The sequence below is a fragment of the Chelonia mydas genome, chromosome 2, assembly GCF_015237465.2.
Source record: "Chelonia mydas isolate rCheMyd1 chromosome 2, rCheMyd1.pri.v2, whole genome shotgun sequence".
Taxonomy (NCBI): domain Eukaryota; kingdom Metazoa; phylum Chordata; order Testudines; family Cheloniidae; genus Chelonia; species Chelonia mydas.
This window is the reverse complement of record NC_057850.1, coordinates 209,829,919-209,835,918: the sequence shown is the minus strand read 5'-3', so window position 1 is coordinate 209,835,918 and position 6,000 is coordinate 209,829,919.

Sequence of the window (6,000 nt, the reverse complement as noted above, 5' to 3'; positions counted from 1 at the left end):
TCAGTATTGCCACAAAGAAAAAGCAGCAAGTGAACCATTTATAGTGCTTATGGTCCTGATCCAGTACTCACTGGACTCAAATGTGTCTTTGACTTCCATGGGCATTGAATTAGATTCTAGGGCCCTGATCCTGCAAAGATTTATGCATGTGCATAACTTAATACATGTGTGACCCAGTGAAGTCAATGAGACTAGTCAAATACTTAAAGTTAAGGACATGAATAAGCGTTTGGAGCATTGGATCCATTCCCTCTTTCTCTGTTGGTAAATGTCTAACAGCTTACAATTTTCTCAGCTTTATACTTCATTCAAAATTACCCACAGAATTTGTGACTAAATATTGGATTCCCATTTCTGTTGCAGGTATTTTAAGCACATTTTAAAATTTGTAAATGTGTCAATGCCAGGAACATTCCTTCCAGCAAACTATTTATTAGAGAATCTGCAGAAATTGTACATGAACACATTCAAAGTCAAATCTTATAAACACTTGAAGAAATATCTGCAAAAAATATATTTGCAGTATTTACACCTCTCTACCTACAAATGATTATGCAGTTGATTAGATATGGACGTGCAATGTGACATGATGGCAAAAAAAGCCAATGCAATTTTTGGAGTGTGCACAGATATATTCCCTCCCATGAAGGTGATCATTCTTCCCCTGTACAACGTTGGTGACCATGAACCTACAGCATGTACAGGTATAAGTATCTTGGAGTCAGTAAATTAGAGGGAATTCAGAGAACAACAAAAATGATTAAGGAACTATAGCGATTGTTTTACAGGGAAATATTTAAAGAACTAAAAAAAGTCAATCCCTGTAGATAGAGAGCCTGATCTTCCCATTTATTTTGTTAGGAATTGGTTGAGGGCCCTGATTTAGCTTTTTTTTTTTTCTTCTTCTTCTTCTTCTTTTTTTCTTTTGTTCATGTGTGCACTCTTGTCTCCTATTGAAGTTAACAAATTCGGGGTTTGCAGAAAAGCTGGATCGAAGCCTGCATTCGTGAAGAGTCTAAGCACCAAAGAAGTAAAGAAGTGGTTTATTGTGGAGTTTATTCAAAGATCAGAGGGCCCAGTTCTGAAATTGGATTCTAGAGCAGTGTGGAAGCATGAGACTGCAGGATTTGGCTAATCGGGAGTAATATGAACACAACGAGAAAGGGAGAATTGCAATGAATATCAGGGGAAATACCCTGACAGTGAGGTCTATTAAACTGTGGGGAAAGTCTCTCTAGGGAAGTGGTGGAAGCCTTGTTGCTGGAATCATTTAACAGTAGGCTGGACAGAACACTCAAGAATTTAGTGCAGGGAACTTCCTTCTTTGGCAGGATGACCTTATACGTTGGTGCAGAGAGGCTGAGGTTGCTACTCCAACCCAAGGGATGGATGAGGGAAGGAGTGCTGCATTTAAACCCCATACCCTGCCTGGGTTTAGAGAATGGTTTTCACCGCCTAAACCACTTGCACTTTCACACATAGCTTGATTACTTTGTCTTTATTCTGCAGAAGTGAAGTTCCTTCTCAGCAAGATCAATCCTCTGGTTATCAAGAGTTTTCTGATTTGTAAGAGGGTGTGCAGTTCCTGTGAAGACAGGCCTCAAATCCTTCTGTGCTGGCTTTGTAGAATTGTCAATCCCAGGGCTGTTTGGGGTTACAGACATAGCAAGGCACACTGGAGAGGAATTCTGTGGAATACAGAAAGCAGTCTGAGGGGCTTTTAAAGAAGTCAGGGAAAGGGCTTGCGAAGATGCTGGAACATTGGATGGATGGCTGGGGAAGATATCTCAATAAAGGGATGAATATTAAGAGAACCAGCTGCTGAGAGGGGAATTAAGGGACTATGGCAGAGAAGCATTTTGAAAAGGAATGACTCTGATTTTTTTTTTTTTGGTTTAAAAAAATTAACTGAATTCTTGGCTGGGTGGGGGTGGAGAGAAATTTCTGTGCTCTTCCCCAGTGCATTTTTCAGTGGTAAAATGTAAAGAGGATGAAAGCATGGGGGAGGGGGAAGTGAAGTAATTTAAATTTGCACACATTTTTTATTTTCAAAAGGCCCCTATTTTTAAAAACAGCTGTAATTGCTTCTGGGTTGACTCTGCCACCCCTTACTCATGCTGAATAGTGTATTATTCCACAAATTGTTCCACTCAGTGGGATGGCTGGTGGAGACAGGTACATGAGTAAGGATGGGGAAAAGCTGGACCTCTGTTTTGTACAGTGCTTTGCACTCTCAATTCATAATATTCTTAATAATCAGACTATTAACATTTTAGAAACAGAAAATACTGTCAACCTCTGAGCAGTCCAGGAGAGTTAGGACAGAGGGGGTGGATTATTTCCTTGCTGGGGAAGAAATAAGTAGGCTTCAGTTCAGAATATTCCATCTTTATTTACAACTTTGACAAAGCACTAGAGTTCCATCTCAAATGTCTCTGTGTTCCAGCACTTCATCCAAGCTGCTTGTCTCACGCAAACAGTCTCCAGAGTCCAGACATAGCTGTGTTTCTGCCTTAACCCCAGGAACATTACAGTCTCTTATGTTGAAGCGTTCCGTCAAAAACCACTCAGCCAGGCAGTTTGTGTCACTAAAAAACACCTGGGGCTTGGACTCACTAGGTCTGTATCTATGGTCTGGATAAAGGGAAACTATTTTAACCTATTACAATTCAATAGGAGCGTTTGCTTTTGAGAAATGAGATGAACCAATGTGTTAATAATTAGCTAACTTCCCTGCTCCAGTGCCTCAAGCCATAAGGCACTACCTTAACCTGTTTGGACACCTTGAGCTCATCTGCAATGGCCCTTACGTTTACCTTTCTTTGGGGAGGCTTGTCTCCGGTGTTTGGGTTTTTTTATAGCATTAACACTGCTGGCTGTTTTACAGAAAGGTATGAAGACCTGTCTCAAAGAAATTCTGATCTAATCAAATACTGCATACACATGGTGAGAAGGATATTTAAATATAGTTACTGATTTAATGCTTTTTCTATATTAGCTATGATAGTCTATTGAAAATTCCGATACACAAAGATGGCCACACTGACCCCCCTTGGTACAACAACTCCATTGATTTCATGTTCTGCTCTTGAGAATTCCCTCCCAATTTTGCAGACCTGGAGAGCCTCAGATATGAGGTTCAAATGCCGGGCTAATAGCTTCTTCTATTGCATACCAAGGAAAAATGTTTGGATGAACACCTGAAATTTTTTGGTGCTTTAACAGGTCAAAGCTGTGAACCTTTCATGGTTCCCCATCACTAAGGCCTTATGGTTAAAGAAACAAGCCTTTCAATCTTTTTCCCAAACAGGCTTCCTGTTTGATCTTAAATAAACTTAATGTATCAGTGTTAATACAGTGCTTTGAGCTGCTGTGATGTAAGGACCCATAGGACTGTTAAATGTCCTTATCAATAACAGGGCAAGCCTCTTATCTATCAGTATTCAACTGTGTCTCCAATTCGTCTTTTGAGCCTAACCTAGAAAAATATGAAACAGAATAAATGTATCCTTCTCTTGCTAATCTCCTGTTATGCCTGTTGGTCTTTAGCCCTGTTCAGCTTTCAATTCCCATGCTGTACAGTTCAGGGACCACCCATGGGTTTGGGGAATGCTTTGAGCAACTCATTGCTGAAACTGTCAGCTGAAATCAGTGTAAAGGACACCAGGCAGTCTGCAAGAAGTAGAGCTGAACTAAACAGTGTTCTGAATGGTAGCTGAGAACACAGATTGGAGATTATGGTTGAGGGGAGGAAAGAGAGGAAAATGTTCATTATAATAGACCCGAATTCTGCTATATGCAGTGTTGCTATAGTCATGTTGGTTCCACGGTGTTAACTGCTTATGTTAAAAAATCTGTTCCACCTTTTATTTAGTTGTGACACTCTCTGAGTACATTTCCCAGACCTAAAGAAGAGTTCTGTACAGGCTCAAAAGCTTCTCTCTCTCACCAACAGAAGTTGGTCCAGTAAAAGATATTTCACACCCATCTTGTCTCTTCAAATTTTGCTGCTAGTTAGATCAGCGTAACCCCTTTGAAGTCTATGACTTTGTACTGGTGTCAGCTCGCCCACAGGGAAGGATGTACAAAAAGGATGGGCACATTCCCTAGGAAGGGTAAAGGAAAGTTTAGCTTTTCATTAATTCAAACAGAACGGTGGCTTTTTGAATGAGAAGGCTGCAGGAGGAAGGAAACAGGAAAGGAGGATGAAATGGAACTACTGGTGATATTATTACCATCTTGTATTCAGCTGATCAGTTCTGCAGGGAAAATCTGACAGCAGCTCTGGGTTTTGAAATCTTTGGTTTAGTATAACTGTAATAATGAGCTGATCTTGTCAGTTACAAGAGGTCAAGCAAATTAGAGCCACAAGAAGATGCGGAGTTCACCTTCAATAACTGAAAGTAAATCTGTTGTCAGCCTTCATCCACTGTATTTTGTGTTGATATAAATGTTCCTTTGTCTAGTGCATGTGTTTTTATGCATATAAATATTTTTCTTTTGACAGAAATAGCATAAAACCTGCCTATCCCAGAGTCTACAGTCATCAGTTAAAAATACAGTCCTCAGGAATAAAATCAAAATGGAAACAAATATTACCTACGTAGAGGTACTGGCCAGAAAGAAAAACAGTGTACAACAAAATCACCCACACCTTCTACATTCCCCACATGCCTGTTAAAATTTAGTTTTGCAATATGGCCTGAAACTCAACAAAGATCAACATATATAGACTCTTTTGGATTAAGTGTGTGGGCAGTGAATTCCAAAGCCATCACACCCTTATGGAGAATGCTAGCAACTCCTTCCCTATATACCAAGGACCCTTCAGCTCCAGCACTCCTACTGATCTCACCTTTTGCAGTAGGGCATGAGGAAAGAGGCAGTCTCTCAAGTAGACAAGTCCCAGCCATTTTAGGGCTTTGTAGTCAACAGCAACCCCTTAAACTTCACCCAAAAGCCAACAGGTAGGATAAATCCCAGAGGACTTAAGTCACGAACTCATGGAAATACACCAGGCTGCGGCATCCTACACTATTATTATTTGTATTACTGTAGCACCTAGGAGCCGTTGTTGTGGACTAGGACCCCATGGAGCTAGATGCTGTATAAACAGTAGCAAAAAGATGATCAGCTTTAGTTTTTGAATGGATTTAAGGTCTAGGCCAACCTAGACATGACAAAGGCCTGCATCACAGTAGGAAGAACCACATCTGTTCAGAATGATCACATTCTAGTAGTCAGATGAAGGGAGGAGAAGCTGTCCTGGTCACTGCTGCTGTTTGATTTTCTAGAAGCAGGTGAGAGTCTAATAACCCCAAAGTGCAAATGCTGGTGATAAATGATGAATATAGAACCACAGGAAATCAATATAATCAGCCAAATCATTCTGTTGCTTCTTTCAACTCCGCTATTATTACCTTAGTCTTATCTGGATTGAGTCTTCAGATATTCCCTGCCACCTGCAGATATGTAGTCAAAATCTGCTCAGTTTTATCTGCGAAGTAATCTGATATTTCTTCACACCAGGAGGGACTCATAACCAAGTGGAGATGATGTAGGTTAACCAGACTATCCATCATCCATAACAAATCTGCTGATTGAGTCTTTGCAGACGTTATGGTGGCAAAGACAAGTTTCTTTGCCTTATGAGCAGTTGAAGTATAGGAAATTTTAAAAAATCTGACAATCTATAATTTTCAGTGTAAGACTTCCTCTGCTAGCACTCTGTCTTGGGTGCCTGGGGGCCACCTCATTCATATTTGAGGGGAAAAGTCCATTTTTAAATGGCCATCAGCCCTCTGATAGTGGTCTGATGACACAATATTCTGTCTTGGAGACCTCTGGAAAACCTCAGGTTCCATTAGCCTTCAAAGGCCTGCACCCTCACATCTGAAATAACAGGAGGTAATGCTGGTCTGTAATCCTGAACTATACCAGACCCAGAATGTGGCCAGCTGCATGAGATGAGCATGCACTTGCCTGGAATAATACCACGGG